The 22,888-nt window shown below is 43.2% G+C and overlaps 1 long non-coding RNA gene across 2 annotated transcripts in view; it reads left to right on the top strand.

The window, feature by feature from the left end:
* The window catches only part of LOC138915457 (uncharacterized), an 80,045-nt gene that overhangs the window by 3,837 nt on the left and 53,320 nt on the right, over positions 1 to 22,888 (top strand). Inside the window, exon 2 of one of the 2 annotated variants that reach the window (XR_011421411.1) lies at positions 4,452 to 4,575. The exons of the other annotated variant lie outside the window; for it this stretch is intronic. This is a non-coding gene — a long non-coding RNA (uncharacterized lncRNA). The remainder of the gene's footprint in view (positions 1 to 4,451; positions 4,576 to 22,888) is intronic. 2 annotated transcript variants of the gene reach the window in all.

Below are 22,888 nucleotides of genomic sequence, written 5' to 3'. Positions count from 1 at the left end.
TAGCATTTCAAAAGGGAGCGTAGGTACAGCTAAGCCAAGCTGAGGATTAACAGAAGGGGAAAGTGCATCTCAAAAAAGAATAAAAAAAGAAAGAAAGGAAAAATCATTGAATGCCTCTGCCCTGTGGATTTTATGGGCAGCAAACTTTCTTTACAAAATGTATGTTTGTGTTTTGAGTGACTAATAGTCCAGAGACAAGTTTAAACACATAAGTCCAATTTAAAAGTAAATAAGATAACATTGGAGGAAATTCATGATACAATGTCCCTTTTTATATATCACCTTTTCCTTTGGAATTCAAAATATACAGTACTTAAAAATTACACAGTGACCACCATATAGTTAACTGAAGGACCTCCATCCTAGCTTTGGAAATGGCTTCAGAGGGACTCCTTCAATGCATTCACCTGGCCAGGGAAGAACATGGAGATGGTATTTATTATTGGGTGAGGTAGGAGATGCCCCCTGGCAAAGTAAGTTCCCAGAAGTCAGTGTCGGGCATGAGAATAATAAACATTCATTTATTCAATAAATATTTATTGAGCTCCTACTCTGTACTGGCATTATGGGGCACTATGAATATTCTCACTTGTTAAGTGAGAATCTGCATTTGTTGTGAGTTTTGTTATTCAGGCTAATACCTGGAGTACTAAATGCCAGACATTGAACTGTACCAAGTGTCACAGCTAAATGAGTTCATTCAGTCCTCCAGTAAATCTATGAGGGAGTGAGTAATATCTCCCCCACTTTACAGATAAAAGAAACTGAGGCACGGGGAGGTTAATTATATGCCCAAAGCCACACAGTTAGGAAGTGTTGGGGCCAAGGTTTGAGCCAAGCAGTCTGCTCCAGATTCCAGTTTCCTAGTGCGACAGAGCAACATTGTAAGGCATAAACTGGCTTGGTTTGGACCTGCCACCTAGTAGGCATTACGACATTTGATCTCCTCAAAGAAAAAAAACAAAGCGTGAGAAATGAAAAGGGTAAAGGGATTTGGGGAAGAAAGCACCAGGGTTCTGAAGATGGATCAAATAGTACTTCTGGGACGGTGGGGAGAAAATGGCTAGTGTTGAACTATAAAATCCCAGAGATTGTTCTGCAGAACAAACCAGATATTTTTTTTATTGAGGTTATGATAGTTTAAAACACTGTGAAATTTCAGTTGTGCACTGTTATTTGTCAGTCATCTTATAGGTGAGCCCCTTCACCCTTCGTGCCCACCTCCCTCCCCCTTCCCCCTGGTAACCACTAATCTGTTCTCTTTGTCCTTGTGTTTGTTTATCTTCTACATATGAGTGGAGTCATAGAGTTTGTCTTTCTCTATCTGGTTTATTTCGCTTAACATAATACCCTCAAGTTCTATCCATATTGTTGCAAATGGGATGATTTTATCCTTTTTTATGGCTGAGTAGTATTCCATTGTATATACATCCCATATCTTCTTTATCCAGTCATCAGTCAATGGGTACTTGGGTTGCTTCCATGTCTTGGCTATTGTGAATAATGCTGCAATGAACATTGAGATTCATGAGTCTCTTTGAATTGCTGATTTCAAGTTCTTTGGATAGATATCCAGTAGTGGGATGGCTGGGTCACATGAAATTTCTATTTTTAAATTTTTGAGAAATCTCCATATTGTCTCCCGTAGTGACTGCACCAGTTTGCATTCCCACCAGCAGTGTATAAGGGTTCCTTTTTCTCCACAATCTCTCCAACATTTGTTACTTTTTGTTTTGGTTACTTTTGCCATTCTAATGGGTGTAAGGTGGTATCTTAGTGTAGTTTTGATTGGCATTTCCCTGGTGATCAGTGATGATGAGCATCTTTTCATACGCCTATTGGCCGTCTGTATATCTTCTTTGGAGAAATGTCTGTTCATATCCCCTGCCCATTTTTTGATTTCTTCTTGTTGAGTTGTGTAAGTTCTTTATATATTATGGAGATTAACACTTTGTTGGATACAGGATTTGCAAATATTTTTTCCCAGATAGTGGGTTGTCTTTTTGTTTCAATCTTGTTTTCCTTTGCCTTGTAGGAGCTCTTTAGTCTGATGAATTCCCATTTGTTTATTCTTTCTATTGTTTCCCTTGTCCGAGAAGACATGGTGTCTGAAAAGATCCTTTTAAGACTGAAGTCAAAGAGTGTACTGCCTGTATTTTCTTCTAGAAGTCTTGTGATTTCAGGTCTTACCTTTAAGTCTTTGATCAATTTTGAGTTTACTTTTGTGAATGGTGTAAGAGAATGATCTACTTTCATTCTTTTGCATGTGGCTGTCCAGGTTTCCCAGCACCATTTGTTGAAGAGACTTTCTTTTCTCTATTGTATGTTCTCAGCTCCTTTGTCGAAGATTAGCTGTCCATAGATGTGTGGTTTTATTTCTGGGCTTTCAATTTTGTTCTATTGATCTGTGTTCCTGTTTTTGTACCAGTACTATGCTGTTTTGATCACTGTGGCTTTGTAATACATTTTGAAGTCAGGGATTGTGATGCCTCTAGTTTTGTTCTTTTTTCTCAGGATTGCTTTAGCAATTCAGGATCTTTGGTTGCCCCATATGAATTTTAGGATTCTTTGTTCTATTTCTATGAAGAATGTCATTGGGATTCTGATTGGGATAGCGTTGAATCTGTAGATTGCTTTAGATAGTATGGACATTTTAACTATGTTTATTCTTCCAATTTATGTACATGGAATATCTTTCCATCTCTTTATGTCATCATTCATTTCTTTCAGGAAGGTCTTGTAGTTTTCATTGTATAGGTCTTTCACTTCTTTGGTTAAATTTGTTCCAAGATATTTTATTCTTTTTGCTGTGATTGTGAATGGGGTTGTGTTCTTGAGTTCTCTTTCTGTCAGTCCATTATTAGAGTATAGAAATGCAACTGATTTGTGTAAGTTGATTTTGAACCCTGTAACTATGCTGTAGTTGTTGATTATTTCTAGCAGCTTTCCAATAGATTTTTTAGGGTTTCCTGTATATAAAATCATGTAATTTGCAAACAGTGAGAGTTTTGCTTCTTCATTGCCTACTTGGATTCCTTTTATTTCTTTTTCTTGCCTAATTCCTCTGGCCAAAACCTCCAGCAATATGTTGACTAAGAGTGGTGAGAGTGGGCACCCTTGTCTTGTTCCTGTTCTCAGAGGCATGGCTTTCAGTTTTTCCCCATTGAGTATGATGTTGGCTGTGGGTTTGTCATATATGGCCCTTATTATGTTGAGGTACTTTCCTTCTATACTCATTTTATTGAAAGTTTTTATCACAAATGGATATTGGATCTTGTTGAATGCTTTCTCTGCGTGTATTGAGAAGATCATGTGGTTTTTGTTCCTCATTTTGTTAATATGGTGTATCATATTGATTGACTTGTGGATGTTGAATCATCCCTGTGTCCCTGGTATAAATCCCAGTTGATTATGGTGTATGATCTTTTTAATGCATTGCTGTATTCAGTTTGCCAATATCTTGTTCAGGATTTTTGCATCTCTGTTCATCAGCAATATTGACCTGTAATTTTCCTTCTTTGTGTTGTCTTTATCTGGCTTTGTTATCAGGGTGATGTTGACCTCATAGAATGTGTTAGGAAGTGCTCCATCTTCCTCAAAACCAGATCATTTTAACAAGTATGGTTCACCCCTTGAGGCTGGATGGAAACACTACAATGAAATTCTAGGTAGTTCTTGCATGTTTATGGTCCACCTTCATTCAAAAATAGCATGCAGTGGAATTATGGAGAAAAAGACTAGATACTCTGTGGGGGAGAATGGCCTCCAGTGCCTGGCACAGGGCCTGGCTCCAATCATTCTTTGGATCGTATTTGCCAAGTTCTTCTAGTAACAAATAGTTATGGAGCGCTGACTATGTGCAGCACTGCACTATGTCCTGGGAACAAATGAAATAAAGTTCTATCCTCATGAAACTTACCTTCTAGTGGAAAAATTGATTAATTCAGATGTTATGCATATTTATTGAGCACCTACTATATGCTAAGTTTAGGCTCTGGAGTTACAGCAATGATTTTGCATGGTGTACAGGTGAACGTCATTGTAACGTATAAAATCACTAATGTCCCACTTCCATTGAATGACTTAAATGAGGATGTTTGGCTATCAAATAGCATAACGGTTGGTACTACACAGAAGTACCTTGCTGTAAGAAAGCTGTATTGCTTAATTCAACACCAAAAATATTGAGGGGGTAAGCAATGACCATTCTAGGTGCAGAAGAGCTGATCTCTTTTACAGCCTGAGATGATTTTCAATGGTTGTGGTACAGACTGCCATGGTCATCACTCAGACCCATTTCCTTTCCATTCTGGGCACAGAGCTAGACTACATTTTCCAGTCTCCTTTGCAGTTGGGTGGGGCTGTGAGACTGAGTTCTGGCCAATAGAATAAAGGCAGAATGATGAAGGCCACTTCCAGGCCTAGATCGCACATAATCCTCTCTCTCACAGGGCTGGAGGCTGAGGATCCTCAAGAGAGAGAGGCCCCAGGGACTGGGAGAGTGTCAGGATGGAAGGAGACAGCCCTTGAATAAGTGTGTTGAGGACTGCTGGACCATACACAATGAACTGCGATGTGAGTGAAAAATAAACTTTGCGTTATGCCAGTAGTTCTTATTGGCAATGTCGGAAGACATTTATGGTGTCAAAACTGGGGGATGGGGCATCTAGTATGTAGAGGCCAGGGACACTGCTACACATCCTACAGTGCACAGGATAGCCCCCACAACTCAAATAGCATGTGGCCTGAAGTATCAATAGTGTCACTGAGGTTTTGAGATTTCTTTGTTACAGCAGCTAGCATTGTTACATACCTGAACTAATACATTGGTGAGTTTCGATGGTAGAATCAGTTCTTTATTCATTCAAGAAAGTTCTGAGCATCTACTCTGTGCCAGGCAACTCTCTGGACACTGGGACACAACAGTGAACAAAACAGGCAAGAATCTTTGCTCTCACGAAGCTTACGTTCTATAGCGGAAGCGGGCGAGCAAGAACAACTCAGAATATATTGTCAATCAAGGATAGTAACTGCTATGAAGACAATAAAACAGGGTCTTGGGGAGGGATGACTGCGTGAAAAGAATGCCATTTAAATATTTTATTGAAACTCAACTCAGTTTTGTAAATCCCACACAGTGAAGACGACACCCTCGTCCATCTCCAGCTTAGTCCTCTTACCCTGAGGCTTAAACTCAGATATTCACCTGTCCACTGGGCACCTTCATCTGGATGTCTGTGAGCACCTCAAACTACACATGGCCCAAACTGAATTCAGTCTCCATTGTCTCTTCTCCCCCAGTTTGATTCTATTGGTTAATCAGAATTAACGGTAGCATCACCATCCATCCTGCGGCTGCAATTTGTCTGGATTCCTCTCTCCTTTATCATCACCACCCAAATCTTCCTGAATTTACTTTGAAGTATTTTTTGAACTCTTTCCCTCTTTTCCATCACAGGCCTCATTCTGACTCCCATTATCCCTACCTTAAACAATCGTAGTAGCCTATGAAATTGTTTGGCTAAAAATGAAACCGAGGCTCAGAGAGAGTAAGTCAATTGGCCAGAGACACACAGCTGGTAAAGGCAGGGCCATGATTGAATCTTGGGTCCCCCGTGTTCTAAAACGCCAACTCTCAGTGCCTCAGCCTTTGAAGAGACCGTCTGGATCTCGTGAGGGGGGCGCAAATGCCGCTCCCTGCTCTTGCTGCCCCTCGTCATGCTGAGGGCTAGAATGGCAACTGACATCACTGCCACCTTTGGAAAGGCCTGCCAACCTAGGCCAGGAGCCAGAATGTGAGCCATAACCACCCCTTGCCTAACCCATCTATGGTTGGAAGATGAATTACGTTGAACCCTCTTGTAGTCACACCCAGTTTCTACCATCAGTGAGCAGAAGAGATCAAGTATTTCACAGCACTTCATTATTTGCAAGATTCTCTGTGGATACAAATAATAATATTGGGGCACCCTATTTCCCAGGCTTCATGCAAGGGAATTGGAGGGCATTCTGTGGAGTAGCATCTTTTCTGGTGCCTCTCCCCCACTCTCTAGGAAGGACCATTTGGGAGGAGGACTGTGCAGCACTGTCTCAGCATCTTTCTGTCTTGTTGGAGGCAGCCTGCCTTAGGAGACGCGCCTTCTCTGCCCTCCACACTGTAAGCTCGCAGGCTCTGCCTGTGCCAGGGAGACTGAAGGTTTCCAGCCCAGCCGGGATGAGTGGTGGGTCTGCCTCACTCAAGAAGATGAAGTAGCACACCATCTTTTTGCTCTAAAACTCTAAGTCCAGTTCTCCAATCAGATTTATCAGTATCAGACCTGATAGCTTGATCTCCATCTGGGTCTTCTGTGTCTTATTTCTCCATTGGTTCTGAATTTAGAAGGGAAACACCTCCTCACTCCTCCCCAAGTGAATAATCCATGGCAAAAAATATCAGATAGGGGTTTTAAGAAAGTTATTATTTCAACGTGTCCACTATGTGCTTCTTCTAGCTAGGAGCTATGCTAGGGCTGAGGGGATAAATGGAAATAAGACACAGCTCTTGCCCTCAGATTGCTCACAGTTCACCAAGGGACTGCCAGATACAGAGCTAGTCTTCCCAGAAGCATGTGATAAGACAGGTAATAAAGATAGAGATAAGCAAAGAATAGTATGTGAGCCCAGAGAATGGGCACATGGCCAGGCTGGAGAGGTCAGGGGTTGGAGGTTTTAGAGAATCCTTGCTGGAGAAGATAGAGGCTAATCCAAGACTTGAGGAGTTAACGATGCCAAGGAAGAGGTGAAGGATATTCCAGGCGGAGGGCACAGCATGGGCAAAATTTGCTGAGTATAAAATTCATAGCAAGAGTAGTAGAAATGAGGCTAGAGAGGGAAATGAGGCTCAAATTATGGAGGGCCTTGTAGGTCATGAGGAGTTGGATTTTTTTTTGGTAGGGAAGATTGGCCCTGAGCTAACATCTGGTGCCAATATTTTTTTTTTTTTGAGGAAGATTGGCCCTGAGCTAACAGCTGTGCCAATCTCCCTTTGTTTTGTATGTGGGATGCCTCTACAGCATGGCTTGATTAGCAGTGTGTAGGGCTGCACCTGGGATCCGAACCCATAAACCCTGGGCTGCCAAAGTGGAGCACATGAACTTAACCACTATACCACTGTGCTGGCCCCCGAGTTGGTTTTTTTTTTTTTGGAATAGCAGTGGGAGGTAGATGATGGAGAAGCATTGAGTAATTTTCAACGCACATGGTTTGATGGATTCTGGAGGCCAGGGGAGGAAAGCGTGGAGGCAGGGAAAACAGGGAAGGTTGGTGCCTTATATATACCTTATACCTTAGTAAAACGGTAGACAAGAGAAGTACAGTTTTCTGAGAAAAAGGAGGCATCTTAAGATGTTTTGAAGATCAAATGATACAATGGATGTGAAAACGCTTTGCAAATCATACTCTGGTCTTCTTAATTGCACAGTCTTGGGCACATTGCTTACAATTTATGAGCCCCAGTCTCCTCATCTTTAACATGGGGATGAAAAGATCTACTTCTCAGAGTAGTGAGGATCTGAGGCTGTGAGAGCTGAGCACCATGGTGTTAGGTCTGGCAACACAGCCAGTTGGTGATGGTTCCTAACTCCTGGTCTGTACCGGTGGGATTTGAAATCTTGTGTCTCGTTGGCCTCTGAGCTTGTTTAGGCTGATCTGATTTATTGAGCGTGTTTACTTTCTCTTCTTTCTTGCTGCTCTTGACACCCATGGCTTGTGAATATGCACTCTTCCAGGAGCTGCGGCATGAACAAGGCTGACTCTCCATGCAGGTGGCCCTCTCTGAGATGTAACGTTAGAGGGATAATATCCTCCACGGCCTCCCTCCACTGGTCTGTCTGGGGTTCTCATCCTCTGCCCTGTGAATCACGTGCCCATTAAGGCATCGCTTCCAGAGGACACTTAAGAAAGCAGACATTTAATCCACCCCTGAGCAGGAGCCGATGAGATCTTGGACCACCTGGTGTGCGACTGGACCTTGAAGGAATGGGACCCAGGATAGATGTGGCTGCATGTTAGAAACCGGAATTACTTGAGGAGTCAAAAAAAAAAAAAAAATACAGATGCTCTGGACCTGCCTGCAGAAATTCTGATTTAATTTGTTTGTGGTGTGGCCTATTTTGAGGGATGTTTAAAAGTTCCCCAGGGGCTGGCCCTGTGTCCCAGTGGTTAGGTTCGCGCGCTCCACTGCGGCGGCCCAGGGTTTCACCGGTTCAGATCCTGGGTGTGGACATGGCACCACTTGTCAGGCCATGCTGAGGCGGCATCCCACATGCCACAACTAGAAGGACCCACAACTAAAATATACAACTATGTACTGGGGGCATTTGGGGAGAAAACGCAGAAAAAAAAAAAGATTGGCAACAGTTGTTAGCTCAGATGCCAATCTTTAAAAAAAAAAGTTCCCCAGATGACTGTCACGTGCAGCCAAAGTTTGGCGCCACTGGTTGACAGCACAGGGAATTTTGAGAGAGTGCAGATCTGTTTGGGGAACGGTGATGGGACCCAGGACAGACAAGAGGGGGCAGGCGAGGGGCCAGGGTCTCTGGGAGAGGTTTTGAAAGAGGGGATGTGAGAAGAAAAGAAAAAGAAGAAGACAAGGAAGGCAATTTTACCCGGGCCTAACCTAGGCATAAAAACTGTTGTGAAATTTGCCAGGAAGAAGTTGTGACAAGAGAAAAGATGAGGTCTATTCTCATAGCACCCCTGTGACGATTAATTATATGTGTTAACTTGACTGGGTCACAGTACCCAGATAGTTAGTCAAGCATCAGTCGAGATGTTTCTGTGAAGTTATTTTTTAGATGAGATTAACACTTAAATCAGTAGACTTTGAGTAAAGCAAATTATTCTCCATAATATGGGTGGGCCTCATCCAATCAGTTGAAGGCCTTAAAAGAAAAAGACTGACTTCCCTGAAGGAAGAAGGAATTCCACAAGTTGTGAAAAACTAGATTTTTGTTTTGAAAAAAATCACTACTCCCCTCAAAACCCAAGCTTCTTCATCTCCCAAATGAGGAGTACACTCAGTTGAATGCTTTCAGCTCTTCTTAACTTGCTTCAACTAGTAGCAAACATTAGAAGCTAACGTTTGTCATTGGTCATTTCAGCAGTGCCTCTGGGCAGGGAAATGGACCCACAGGAGTGCTCTGCGTTGTCCCCACTGCCCCTCTGCAGTTCTCACCCCCTATCCTCTTTACGGGGTGACTCTCTGCTCACAAAGACCTCTTTGACTTCTCAACTCACATTCATTTCTTCCCAGTGAAGCTCTTCCGGCTGCCACTGTCTGACACATAGCAATATCAGAGGCTCAGAATGATTACCTCCAGCCAAACATTTGGTTGGTTTTCAACGTATTCTCATCTTGTCATACTGGTTCCTGGAAGTGTTTTTAAGCTTCTGTGTGTACATGTGTGTGGGTGTACTCGCATGTGTGTATGTGCTCCTTTCTAAATAAGTCACCACCGAATTTTTTTCTTTTTATTAAGATTATGATAGTTCACAACCTTGTGAAATTTCAGTTGTACATTGTTGTCAGTCATGTTGTAGGTGCACCACTTCACCCTTTGTGCCCACCCCCCCCCCCCCACCTTTCCCCTGGTATCCACCAATCAGTTCTCTTTGTCTATATGTTAACTTCCACCTATGAGTGGAGACATACAGAGTTTGTCTTTCTCTATCTGGCTTATTTCACTTAACGTAATACCTTCAAGGTCCATCCATGTTGTTGTGAATGGGACGATTTTATCCTTTTTTATGGCTGAGTAGTATTCCTTTGTATATATGTACCATATCTTCTTTATCCAGTCGTCAGTTGCTGGGCACTTAGGTTGGTTCCACGTCTTGGCTATTGTAAATAATGCTGTGATGAACATAGGGGTGCATGGGACTTTTGGGATTGCTGATATCAAATTCTTTGGATAAATACCCAGTAGTGGGATGGCTGGGTCATAAGGTATTTCTATTTTTAATTTTTTTGAGCAATCTCCATACTGTTTTCCATAGTGGCTGCACCACCGATTTTTAATCATGTGCATCTCTGAGTAGACCAGCTCTGTCCACATACTTTGGATTTGACCCATGGTTATAGCATACTGGTCTGTTCTCAGCATTTTTCTCCAACTGCTTTTTATCTGCCTGAACTCTGGCAGATGCAAGTCCAGTGCTGGCCATAAATTGTTTGGCGAGCATGCGTCTGCTCTGAGAAGACACCTGAGATTCAGGTCACCTCCCCACCCCCTCTTTATCGCATTGCTCTTGTTTCTTTTCTCACTTGACACTTTTTCAGGATATCAGCATCTTTTCTTTTTTAATCAGCTTCATTGAGGGTATAATTGACACAGTAAATTGACCTATTTAAAAGGCGCAATTTATTAAGTTTTTACATATGCACACATCGGTGAAAACATCACCACAGTCAAGATAATGAACACATCCATCACCCCCAAAAGCAGCCTGTGTCCCCTTGTAGTCTCTCTGTGTCCCCTTCCCTACTAGATATTAGTTTGCGTTTTCTAGAATTTTACGTAAATGGAATCAGACTGTGTATTTCTTTTGCCCTGACTTTTTCTTCTTACACAGGATAGTTATGTTGAGATCCATCCATGCTGATGCACATTTATTCATTTTTATTGCCGAGTAGTATTCCATTGTACGGATATATCACAATTTGTTTATTCCTTCACTATGGAGGGACACATGGTTGCTTTCAGTTTTTTTTTTTAAAGATTGGCTCCTGATCTAACAACTGTTGCCAATCTTTTTTTTTTTCTGCTTTTTCTCCCCGAATCCCCCAAGCACATAGTTGCATATTTTTAGTTGTGGGTCTTTCTAGTTCTGGCGTGTGGGACGCCGCCTCAACATGGCCTGATGAGTGGTGCCATGTCTGTGCCCAGGATCCAAACCAGCGAAACCCTGAGCTGCCGAAGCAGAGTGTGCGAACTTAACCACTCGGCCATGGGGTGGCCCCTGCTTTTAGTTTTTAAATATTACTAATAAACCTTCTATAATCATTTATGTAAAAGTCTTTGTACGGACATATGTTTTCATTTTTTGGGGGTAAATATCTAGAAGAAGAAAGTCTGGATCATGTGGTAGATATATATTTAACTTTTAAAGAAACTTCCAGATTGCTTTCCAAATTGATTGGGCCATTTTCACATTCCCACCAACAGAGTACAAGAGGTCTAGTTGCTCCACATCCTTGTCTGCACTTGGTATGGTCAGACTCTTTCGTTGTGGCTTTTCTAATAGATGTGTAACTGGCATCTTGTTGTGGTTTTAATTTGCATTTCCTAATGATTAATGATGTTGAGCATATTTTCATATGCTTATTTGCCATCCATATATCTTCTTCACTGAAGTGTCCAAATCTTTCTCATTTTTATTGTTTTTTTCTTATTGATGAGTTCTGAGAGTTCTTTATACATTCTGATTATAAGTTCTTTATCAGATATGTAAGTTGTAAAGATTTTCTTCCAGTCTGTGCCTGTATCACTTGAAGAGCAGAAGCATTTAATTTTGATCAAGTCCAATTTATCATTCTATTCTTCTTCTTCTTCTTTTTTTTTTTTTTGTGAGGAAGATTGGCCCTGAGCTAACATCTGTTGCCAATCTTCCTCTTTTTGCTGACGAAGATTGTCCCTGAACTAACATCGATGCCAGTTGTCCTCTATTTTTTGTATATGGGATGCCACCACAGCATGGCCTGACGAGTCATGTGTAGGTCTGTGCTCAGGATTCAAACCCTCAAATCCTGGGCCGCCAAAGCACTCTGCCACCATGCTGGCCCCAGTCATTCTATTCTTTTATGGATCATGCTTTTGGATCATATGTAAGAAATCTTTGAACCCAAGGCCATGAAGATTTTCTCTTCCATTTTATTTTATAAGTTTTTATAGTTTTAGGTTTTGCGTTTAGGTCTATAATGCATTTTAAGTTAATTTTTGTATATAATGTGAGGTATGGACCTAAGTTTTGTTTTCTTTTTCATATCAAAATCCGGTTGTTCTGGCATCGTTTGTTAAAAAGGCTACCCTTTTTCACTGTGTTGCCTCCCTAACTTTGTCAAAATTATTGTCCATTTATGTGTGGGTCTATTTCTGGACACTTTGTTCCATTGATATTTATTTATCTTTAAGTACAACACTGTTTTGATCTGTACCTTCATTATCTGATTATTCTGTATTAATCCGCTTTTAAAATCAGATAATGTTAGCCCTCCAGCTTTGGTCTTGATTTACGAAGTCATTTTGGCAATCGTAGGTCATTTGAACCTCCAGATGAATTTCAGAATTGTCTTGAATTTTTATAAAAATGCTTGTTGGGATTTTAATTGGGATTGTGTGGGAGAATTGCCATTTTTTTTAAAGATTTTATTTTTTTTCCTTTTTCTCCCCAAAGGCCCCCGGTACATAGTTGTATATTCTTAGTTGTGGGTCCTTCTAGTTGTGGCACATGGGACACTGCCTCAGCGTGGCCTGATGAGCAGTGCCATGTCCGTGCCCAGGATTCAAACTGATGAAACGCTGGGCCGCCTGCAGCAGAGCACGAGAACTTAACCACTGGGCCACAGGGCCAGCCCTGAGAATTGCCATTTTAATGATATTGAGTCTTCTGACTCATGAACATGGTATATCTCTCCATTTATTTAGGTCTTCTTTAATTTTTCTCAGCAATGTTTTGTAGTTTCCAGTGTACAGTGTAGTTTCCAGTGTACAGAATTTATTATTCTTTCACATTTTATTATATTATAATTATACTATATATAATTATAATTATATTATATTTTTATTTATAATATATTATATAAAATTATATATAATATAATTAATATAATTATAACATATTATATAATATAATTAATATCAATATATAATGTATAATATATTATATATCATAATATCATATGATTCTTATAATTATATATTATATAATATATTACATTATATATTATATTAATATATATTATTAATAATAATATATATTAATATCGAATATATGTAACATATATATATTTTATATATATTATATTTAAATTATAATTTATAATATAACAACATTATAAATATTGTTGAGCTGGTTATGAGATGCAGTCAGGTTACTGGGGAAGAGTTTGATCCTTCCAGGTCTTGCTTTTAACACTTGTTGGGTGGGCCTAGAGCTCTGTTTGGCACAGGGCTGACATTTACCCCATTGAGGCAATACCATTCTGAGTGTTCCACGCCACGTCCAGGGCATTACCGAGTTTTCCAGTCTGGCTGGTGCTGACAGGCACTTTTTCTGGCTCTGTGAGAGTCCTGTGGGGTGCGTGCCGTTCCCTCTAATCTTGGCAGGTGGTTCTTTCCCTGCACTTGTGTAGTTTCCTCGCCCAGGAGCGGAACTGTACTCTGCTGAATACTCCAAGGGAACCCTGTGCAGGTCTGTGGACTTCTCTCCGCGCAGCCCTCTCCACCCTGGCCCTCTGTCCTGCAAAGTCTAGCCGCCCTGTTCTCTATGGATTCTCAGCTCCCTCTCCTCAACTCTGGAAGCTGCCCAAGTTCCATCTGGCTCGCCCCTCCCTGTGCTGCAACCTGGAAACTCTCTCAAGGCAGTGAGCCAGGGCAATCACAGGCTCCTTGTGTGCTCCCACCTCCCAGGGATCGCTGTCCTTCACTGCCTGATGGCCAGTGTCTTGAAAATTGTTGTTTGTCTATTCTTTTTTTTTTGTAACTTCAGGTAGGAAGGTAAATCTAGTCCCTGTTACTCCGTATTGGCCAAAAATAGGATTCTCCTGGGCATCTTTGAATATCAATAATAATAAGTTGTGTAGACTCTTGTTTTTCAAAGTTTGGTCCACAGTTGATCATCAATGGCGTCTGGAAGCTTATTAGAAACACAGATTCTCAGGCCTCACCACAGACCTACTGAATGAGAGCCTACATTTTATCAAGATGCCAGGTCATTTGTATGCATATTAGAGTTTGAGAAGCAACAAGGCAGTTTTTTTTTAATCTCTCCCTATTCTTTTCCTTCAAAAGTTTAGTCAACTTTTGGAGAGGAAACTCTTCAGGATGACCCTAGGAGGACCTGTATCAGAGAGGAAATGGCTCTGAAAGAGACTCAGAAAATACTGTCCTGGGGAAACTGCCCCAAGGTCTGACATTCATGGCCATGTTAACATGGCCCCATTCAACGTCTGAGGGAGGCAAGTTTGACCCAGCAATGGACGCTCCTTTCACACAGGGACCAAGTGGTCCTGACCTCAAAGGCAGCCACGTGGTCCTGGGCTCACTGCTTCAGGGATGATGTAGTAGGAAAATCTGGGATTTCGAAAGTAAAAGGAGTCAATGAAGGTCTCTTAGGTCCGTCTGGGAGCAAGGCAGCATATCAATAAAATGAGAAGTCACAGAAATACCCTCTTGCTGGTGGGAGCAGAGCCAGGAGCTTGTTGCTCTCAGAAGGCTTAGGTTTGAATCTTTGCTTCCCAACCCATCAGTCTGTCTCTGTGTGTCTCGGTGCCCTCAGCTGTACACAGGAACCTAGTTGTGTTTGAAAATTTAAAAACATATATTTGTTTACTTCAATTAATATACATCCTTTATTTATAAAGGCAAATAATATTACTAGTCATCTATTGCTCTTTGCTGTGGAGGAGACAAACGAGACCAATGCATGGGGAAGTGCTTGCCTCAGAGTCAAAATCTGCTAACTTCCTCCCTCCCTCCTTTCCTCCTTCTCTTTGTTTTCTCCCTCCCTCTCTTCCTTCCTTCCTTCTTTCCTTCTGTCCTTCCTTCCATTCTCCCTTCCCTCCTTTCTCCTTCTTTCCTTTCTTTTTCGTCATCTCTTCTTGCTGACTCTCTCCCTCTTCCTCCCTCCCTCCTTTCCTCCCTCTCTTCATTCTCTCTTCCTTCCTCTCTTTTTCTTTGTCTCTTCTTCCTAACTCTCTCTCCCTTCCTCCCTCCCATTTCCCCAAATCGCAGGCTCTTCCCAGAGAGTTCAGGTCCCAGAAATTCCCCTGGGGTATAGCGACAGAGATAAATAAATCCTGCTTCATGCTTCCCCCTATAATATTTATAGCCAGTGAAATAAAATTAAAATGCGTATCAAAATCAACCTTGAAGGGGAGAGAAATCCACCCAAATGCACGGGGAGAGGAGGATGCGGAAGATCGTGGAGCAGTGGATGGACCCGGTGGTGAGGGTGGTGTGGTCATGATGGGCCCAGAACACATATTACTCTTGGGTTCCACCAACATGGAGTGATCTCCAAAGCCTGAGACAAGTAGTCTTTTTATAATTTTTGAATTCTCCAGATTTGAGTAATATAGCTGGAAGGGTGGCATGTAAGGTGAAGCCTTAAACTATGGCCTCTGTCAATGTGGCTTTAATTTCTCCACTCATCAGAAAGTTCCAGAAGGGGTCACTTACATGGTTCACATATTCTTGACTGCTTTTCAATGAGGGGAATGACAAGCTTGACTAATTTTCCCAAATTTGGGGGAGGACTAAATTCTCACACTCATGCCCTTTCACAGCCCACTGGTATGTGGCGTTTCCTCCTTGCCCTATGATCTGCCTCCCTAAGTGATGGCCTTTAAGTCTGGGCTGAGGTACGGTGGGTCTTTTGAGGGAGACCAAACTCCCCGGGAATGGGAACCTGTCTGTACTCCTCACCTGTATCCCCAGCAACAAGCACAGTGCCATGTCGCTTGTTGCCCAATGAATGTTTTTACAGCCGGATCTGTTCCAAGTGAAGCCTGCTTTGGATGTTTAAGTCTTTCCTGGTAGGGCTCTGCTTACTGGTTCTAGGGATGGTTAAGATGAAAGGAGGAAAGCCCGCGGTTCTGGAGCTCCCCCAGCATGCCAGGCATTGCAGTAGAATTAAAGCACAGCTTATTCCATTTACTCTTCCCCATGACTCTACAACAGAGGAATTATTATTCACTTCTGTTACTAATGAGGAAATGGAGGCTCAGAGTGGGTAAGACACCTGCCTAAAGCCACACAGCAGAATTGAGATTTGGGCTCATACTTTCCCCATTACTTTAAACTTCCTCCATAAGCATCCCAGATATGCCAAGATCATTGACTTAAAAAGCAGATGTGGCAGACACTGGGGACTTGGTGAACAATGAGTGATTTGGGAGCAATGTGGCAAGGGAGGCGGGGGAAGCGGGGGAGGACACAATGATGACGAGAGAGAGGCTGGGGCTGGCTTTCAAAGATGTTATCCACTTGGCTAAGGAACATGGGTTTATTCTGTGGGTGTTGGGGAACAGCAGAAAGGTTTTATTCAAATGAAGAACAGGACTGGACTTGTGTTAGGAGAGCGCATCCCGCAGCAATGTGGAGGGCAGAGGGCAGAGGGTAGGGGGCAGGGGGCAGGGCAAGAGGTAGGAACAGCAGATATAACACCACCGAAAGGGACAGGACAAAGAGGATGGTGATGAGATGGGTACAGGACTGAGCACCTACGGGGCAGATACTGTGCTAAATGTACTAATGTGCTCACTCACTTAATGTTCAGAACAACGTTATGAAGTAACTACTACTGTTATCGCCATTTTCCAGATGAGGAAACTGAGGCACAGAGAGGCTAAGTAACAATCGTCTGTGTCATAAGAGGACAATCCCTGAAGAGGTGTGCCTCTTGCTCTGATTCTTACAGCTAGTGATTGGCACAACGGGGATTTGAACCTACATCCTGGACCCAAAGCTGACACTCTTCACCTCTCTGCCGTATAGATTGGTTTTCTCACTTAGCAATCACATTGGATCACAGGCTGTAAGGGAAGGAAGAATCTTTGTGATCATAAAGGCCACCTCCCTGCCCCTCCTCAGCCCCTGCAGATGCTCAGATCTTTCCTGTGCCATCTGCCTAAACATCTCCAGTCAACAAGGGCGTCCCGTCCTGCCCATATGTCCTGGGACACGTTATGAGAATTTTATCCTTTTTCTTGAGCCCTGGTAAACGTGGTCCACTGTTTCTGGTGCTTTCTCTGAGCCTCTGCTGGCCCTTCCTCCCCCAAATAGCACCTGAAGGTATAAACTGCGGCTGCTAGGACAACCTGGGACAAAGTCCACCAGGGATTTCAAAGACTGTGCTTTGCACGCAAGGCATCCTGAGGTGGCGGGGCCCGTGCTAATTGGCTGCATTTGAACTATAACAACATTCAAACTCAGCAAGACAATTAAAGCTGAAAACGATCAGCTGGGATTAAAAGGATTCGAAGGGTAATTGCTTCGTAACAAGCTACATTGCTCCAAGTAGCAGGAAGGGTTGACGGAACTGGAATTAATTATACTGGAATACTTGTTTATTTTTATAGAGTCTTAAAACCATTTGGATTTGGCCAAGATGTGCCTTTCCCCAATACTCTCAGCTTTGGTTAACTGCCACGGCTGCATCTGCCAAGTGCATTCCTGCCATTCCTGAAAGCTACAGAGGCTCGAAAACACTCTCACCACTTATCAGTGTGATCAATCCTTTTATTGCCTTTCTAATAATGACGCCTAAATTTGTATAGCGCTCGCTAGTACTGTTTTCAAAATACTCTTACATCTGTTATCTCAGTTTGTCTTCACAACAACCAGATGAGATGGTAAGGGCTGGGTTCTCATTTGGAGATGAAAAAGCTAAGGCGGAGAGAAGGGAGCCATCCAGCAGATGAATAGGAGTCCAGAGAGCCTGCCTTTGACCTAGGGGTTTGTTCTACTGGACCAGGAAAACAGCTTCTTGTTTGCTAGGTAGGCAAGGCTGAACACTACCGTCATGAAGGGAAAAAGTCATTGCTGGGATTCAAGCGGAAGTTGGAATTCATTAATGAATCAGCCGTTTAAACTGAATAAAGTCAAAGAGATTATTGATCAGATAGGAAGGGTGCGTTCGGAAAGGGGGTTGCTGTAATAAGGCCCAAGGAATGAACTCTGGTCTGGAGTCAATAGCCTCGGGTTTACCTTCTGCCTCTTCCCCTTCACAGTCCTGTATCCTATTACGTGACTATTCCTCTGGACGTCTGTTTCCCCTTCAGTATAATGGGCCTAACAGTGACCTTCGCTGGTGTTACATTTGAGGTCAAACTAAACCTTGCGTGTGCTGGAGCCAGACAAATGCGAGATACTCTTTTTGTTGCTGGCATTTTTCTCTCTGGTGTTCCTATATTAATTGACTGTGACATCATAACCAAAAAACCAGCTTGTTTCTTGAAAGAGTTCACTCCCTACATTTTCAGGGGTGTTTTAAGGTATGCTTTCCAATTATAATCAAATGACTTACTAGGATTTCAAAACGTAGGAATAACAGGCAGGAAAGTCTTTTCTGGATGAACACGAGGTGAACCAAACGACTAAAACCAAACAGCACCTAGAAGATGTGCCTTCTGGTTCGATATGTACACAGTTTCCAGCTTTTGGTAACAACCCTGTCCAGCTTGGCCTGCCCTAATATTTGTTCTGGGGCTGGAGTTCACAAAACACCTGCCTCTGAGTGTGAAGCCGTAGGATGTAGAAAGCGCACTTTCTGATTTTCCAGTCCAGTGAAAGCCTGTCTTTGTGCAGTATGCTGTGGGTTCACCTCTACCAGATAGAAAGCATCGTTCAAGGTGTGCAGCATGTTGGTGTGGCATGCAAAATAAATGAGAGTTAACTAGTCTCTCAATAGGAGCTTAGAATCTCCTCTTGGATTCCGTAGAATCTAGCTGGGGAAAGAAGATGGGTACCTAAGCTTTTCCCTTGTGCCAGGAACCAGGCTGGGCTGGCTCTAAGTGTTACCTCTTTTCGTCCTATGACATGACTACTATTGCTTTTATCCCCATTTTATAGCATGGGGAACTGAGGTTCAGAGAGTTTCAGGACCTTTCCAAAGACAATGCAACCCATCTGTCTCCAAAGACCACATCCTACCGCTCAGCTAGTGATGCTGCTAAACTCAGTGAGTGGAGCAGGTGCTCCCAGCTAGCGCTGAATCTGGATCACAGTCCAAAATATCACCAACGGAAGCGCAAGTGAAAAGATTACTTACAAAAGGATTCACCTTAAGGAAAAACAATGAGATGACAGGGATGAGTGACAGTGACCTCTGGGGTCTGACTGGCCTGGGTCTGAATTCCAGACCCATTACTTATAACCCACAAATTGTTAGCCTCCTTGGAACTCAGTCTCCACTTTTTTGTAAAGGGGGGAGAATATTCCTACTTTAAACAAGATAACCTTTGGAAAGCACTAGCACAGAGGCTGGCCAGTATGTGGCTCCTTCATCCTGCCTCCCATTAGTACCTGCTCAATAGCTTCCTCTGGCCATGAGGCCCCTGCCCTGCCCGCCACCATCCGCCCCACAATCCTCACCCCAGGCTGCCTCATCCCCTCTCTCTTTATAGTTTTCACTCAAGAGGTACCTGGCTCACCTGCTTTGAATGTTGCTGGCTTCTGGCTTCTCTCCTCCGACCCCTGGTACGTTCTTGGTCTCAGAGACATTCTGCATGCCTACCTTCTTGCACAGTCACTGACTGAGTCCAGCTGCCTACCTTGACAGTGGCCCTTAGAACATGGAAGTGTGTTTATGTTTCACAAATCGGTTCGAATTCCCTGGACTTGGCACCAGAGAAATCAGAACCTCAGCGTAACTTCCTGCAGCCTGACTCCAGCTCCCAAAGAGCCCCATGGGGTGCTGTTGCTTTCAGAAAGTTGGTCCTTAAGCTGAACTGAAAGCTGGCTGGATGGCTCTGAGCTGAAGAACTCAGACCTGGCGTGGCCTGCCTGGATTCAGAACCACCTGTGAAGAGATGCTGAGCTTGTTTCCAAATGCTTTACTGTTCTAAGTAACGCTCCATGCACGGCTTGTGTGCCCAGGAGAGTGTTGCTGGGTACACATCCTGGAGAGGAAGTGCCTGCTTGCAGGTGTGCCTACCTTCCGGTTGGCTAAGTGCTGCCAGATGGCCCCCAGACTTGCTGCAAAAATGTAAATTCTGATTCTTCATGGCTTATCTATTCTTATTTTTTTTTTTTAAAGATTGACACCTGGGCTAACAGCTGTTGCCAATCTTTTTCTTTTTTCCTGCTTTGTCTACCCAACGGCCCCCCGACCCCGCCCCGTACATAATTGTATATCTTAGTTGCAGGTCCTTCTAGTTGTGGGATGTGGGATGCCACCTCAACGTGGCCTGATGAGTGGTGCCATGTCCGTGCCTAGGATCTGAACCCTGGGCCACTGCAGCGGAGCGCGTGAAATTAACCAGTAGGCCATGGAGCTAGCCCCTTATCTATTCTTGATATTGTCTGACTTTTAGATTTTTGCAAATCTGATGATGTAAAATGATGTGTCATTATTGTTTGAATTTGTGTTTCTCAGGCTATCAGTAAAGGTGAACATCTTTATATGTGTTTATTGACCAATTGTGTTTCCATTGACTTTCCTATTCTTTGCTCATTTCTTATTGGGTTGTATATTGTTTTCCTGTTTATTTGCCTAGGAGTCCTTTGTATATCCTTTATAATCATATATATATGATCATATATTTTGGATTATATATATTCTGTTGATTACATGCATTGCAAAATTGTTGTTGTTTTTGTCTGTTATCTTTCATGTAGTTTATGGTGTCTTTGTAAGAAATTGTTATATTTAATGGAGTTGGATTTCCCATCTTTTCCTTTATAGTTTGAACTTTTTTGGTTCTTACTGTTGGTCTATGTACCTATAATAACCAAGAAGCAGAGGCAGTAGTGGGGCAGGAATAAGTGGAGGCTGATGAAAAGGAAACTTCTGGCAAGAGCCTCCTTGAAAGGGTTGACAGTGAATTTTTTTTCCAACTTTTTTCTTTGAAATAATTGCAGATTCACAGCAAGTCAGAAACAAATGTCTCAGTCAGCTTGGGCTACTGTAAACACATGCTGTAGACTGGGGGCTTAAACAAGAGACATTTATTTCTCACAGTTCTGGAGGCTGGAAGTGCAAGAGCCAGATGCTGGCAAATTGGGTTCCTGGTGAGGACTTGCTTCCTGGCTTGTAGACAGCTGCCTTCTCACTGTGTGCTCACCAGAGGGGGGCCAGAGAGGGAGGGAGAGAGATACACACACACACACACACACACACACACACACACAGGGAGACGGCGGGGGGTGGGGAAGAGAGAGAGAGAAGGAGTGGGTGGGAGGGAGAGAGAGAGAGAGACATACACACATACACACACACACACACACACAGAGGGAAGTGGGAGAGAGAGAGGGAGGAGGGAGAGAGAGAGAGAGAGACACACACACACACACACACACACAGGGAGAGGGAGGAAGAGAGAGAGTTCTGGTCTCTCTTCTTTTTCTTATAAGGCCACTAATCCCATCATGGGGGCCCCACCCTTATGACCTCATCTAAACATATAATCACTTCCCAAAAGTCCCCCCTCAAAATACCATCACACTGGGGCTTAGGACTTCAACTATGAATTTTAGGGGGCCACAAACATCCAGTCCATAACAAACGTGCAGGGAGGCTCCATGTATCCAGCATCCAGTTTCCCCTAATGGTAACATCTTAAATGGCTAAAGCTCAGTATCAAAACAAGGAAGTTGACATGGGTTCAATCTGGAGCCTTTATTCAGGTTTCACCAGTTTCACGTGCCCTCCTGTGTGTGTGTGTGTGTCTAGAGTTCTACGCAATTTTATCATAAACATGGATTTGATTCACCACCACCACAGTCAAGAAACAGAGATGCTCCATCACCACAGGGCTCCTGTCTGCTATCCATTTCCTGCCTGTGATTCTTGTTTTACAGCATCTTACAGACATTGTTGCCTAAACCTATTTTCTATTTCTCTGGAGGACTTTAATAGAGTGCCTTTAAATCCACAAAGTCTTAATATGTATACAACATACAGAACAGAATGAGCACAAAGTCTGGACTCCGGCACCCCTGGGTGTGAGGCACAACACAGCTCTTTACCAACTGGGCAACCTTGAGTCTCCTCCGAGCCCTGTGGATAAAAGGCAGGGGTGACAGTCCTTGCAATAACGTGCAGCATCGTTGTACAGGGGCCAGGAAGTGCCTGCCGATGGGTAGTTATTGTAATCAAGGTTTTCTCCTTTGGCACCAACCTCGTTACCCTGACTTTCTTTCACATGAAGAGAAATCATGGCTGTTCTGGTCCCCTCTTGCCTACTCAGCTGACAGAGCATCTTATTTGGGAGGCTCTTGATTTCATTTTTGTCTTCCTCCTCCACTTTGCTCCCCAGCAGGAGTGGTAACTGTGGTGGAGGCCTCCTAAGCTCATTAGCTGGAGTTTCACATCTCCCTCCCTTTTGTGTTTCACACGTTCTTGCCAGGGAAGCTGCTGGCCTTTGCTGTCTGGCTGGTCCAATGCTCCCTGTGCCAGTGCCGACGTGTCAGATGTGCTTTTAAGAGGAATGCCACGCTGCGTTGGCTTCTGATCTAAGCAGGGAGGGCTAAGCTGGGGGAGCGGGGAGCATCCTTCCTGGGGGAGCAGCTATTCTGGGAAACGAATGCTGCAGGCATCTCATTAGCATAATCTCAGGAATTAATGGCTTGATTGATGTGCCACGTTTCCCTGCAGTTTTCTATAAATGATAATGTATTAAAACGAGATGGAGGAAAGAAAACATGACACAACATATATTATTTAGGTGTTTGCAGAGAGGCTGACACACAAACACACACGATTTATCAACAGTCATTTTTTGCACGGTGTTCTGAGCCCCAAGCCTCCAAGATGCGGAATTAATTTCATAGCAGGTGATTCCAGACTATTTCACATGGGCCATCTGTCGCTTCTTCATCTGCCTTTCTGCTATTACAATAATTAATCATTTCCGGGACTGGCTTGGCCCTGGAGAGTCCAGTCTGGCTGAGAGCCCTACAAGAGTGGA

Source organism: Equus caballus, chromosome 9 (genome assembly GCF_041296265.1).
Source record: "Equus caballus isolate H_3958 breed thoroughbred chromosome 9, TB-T2T, whole genome shotgun sequence".
Lineage (NCBI taxonomy): Eukaryota > Metazoa > Chordata > Mammalia > Perissodactyla > Equidae > Equus > Equus caballus.
This window is presented reverse-complemented; position numbering and strand designations above follow the sequence as displayed.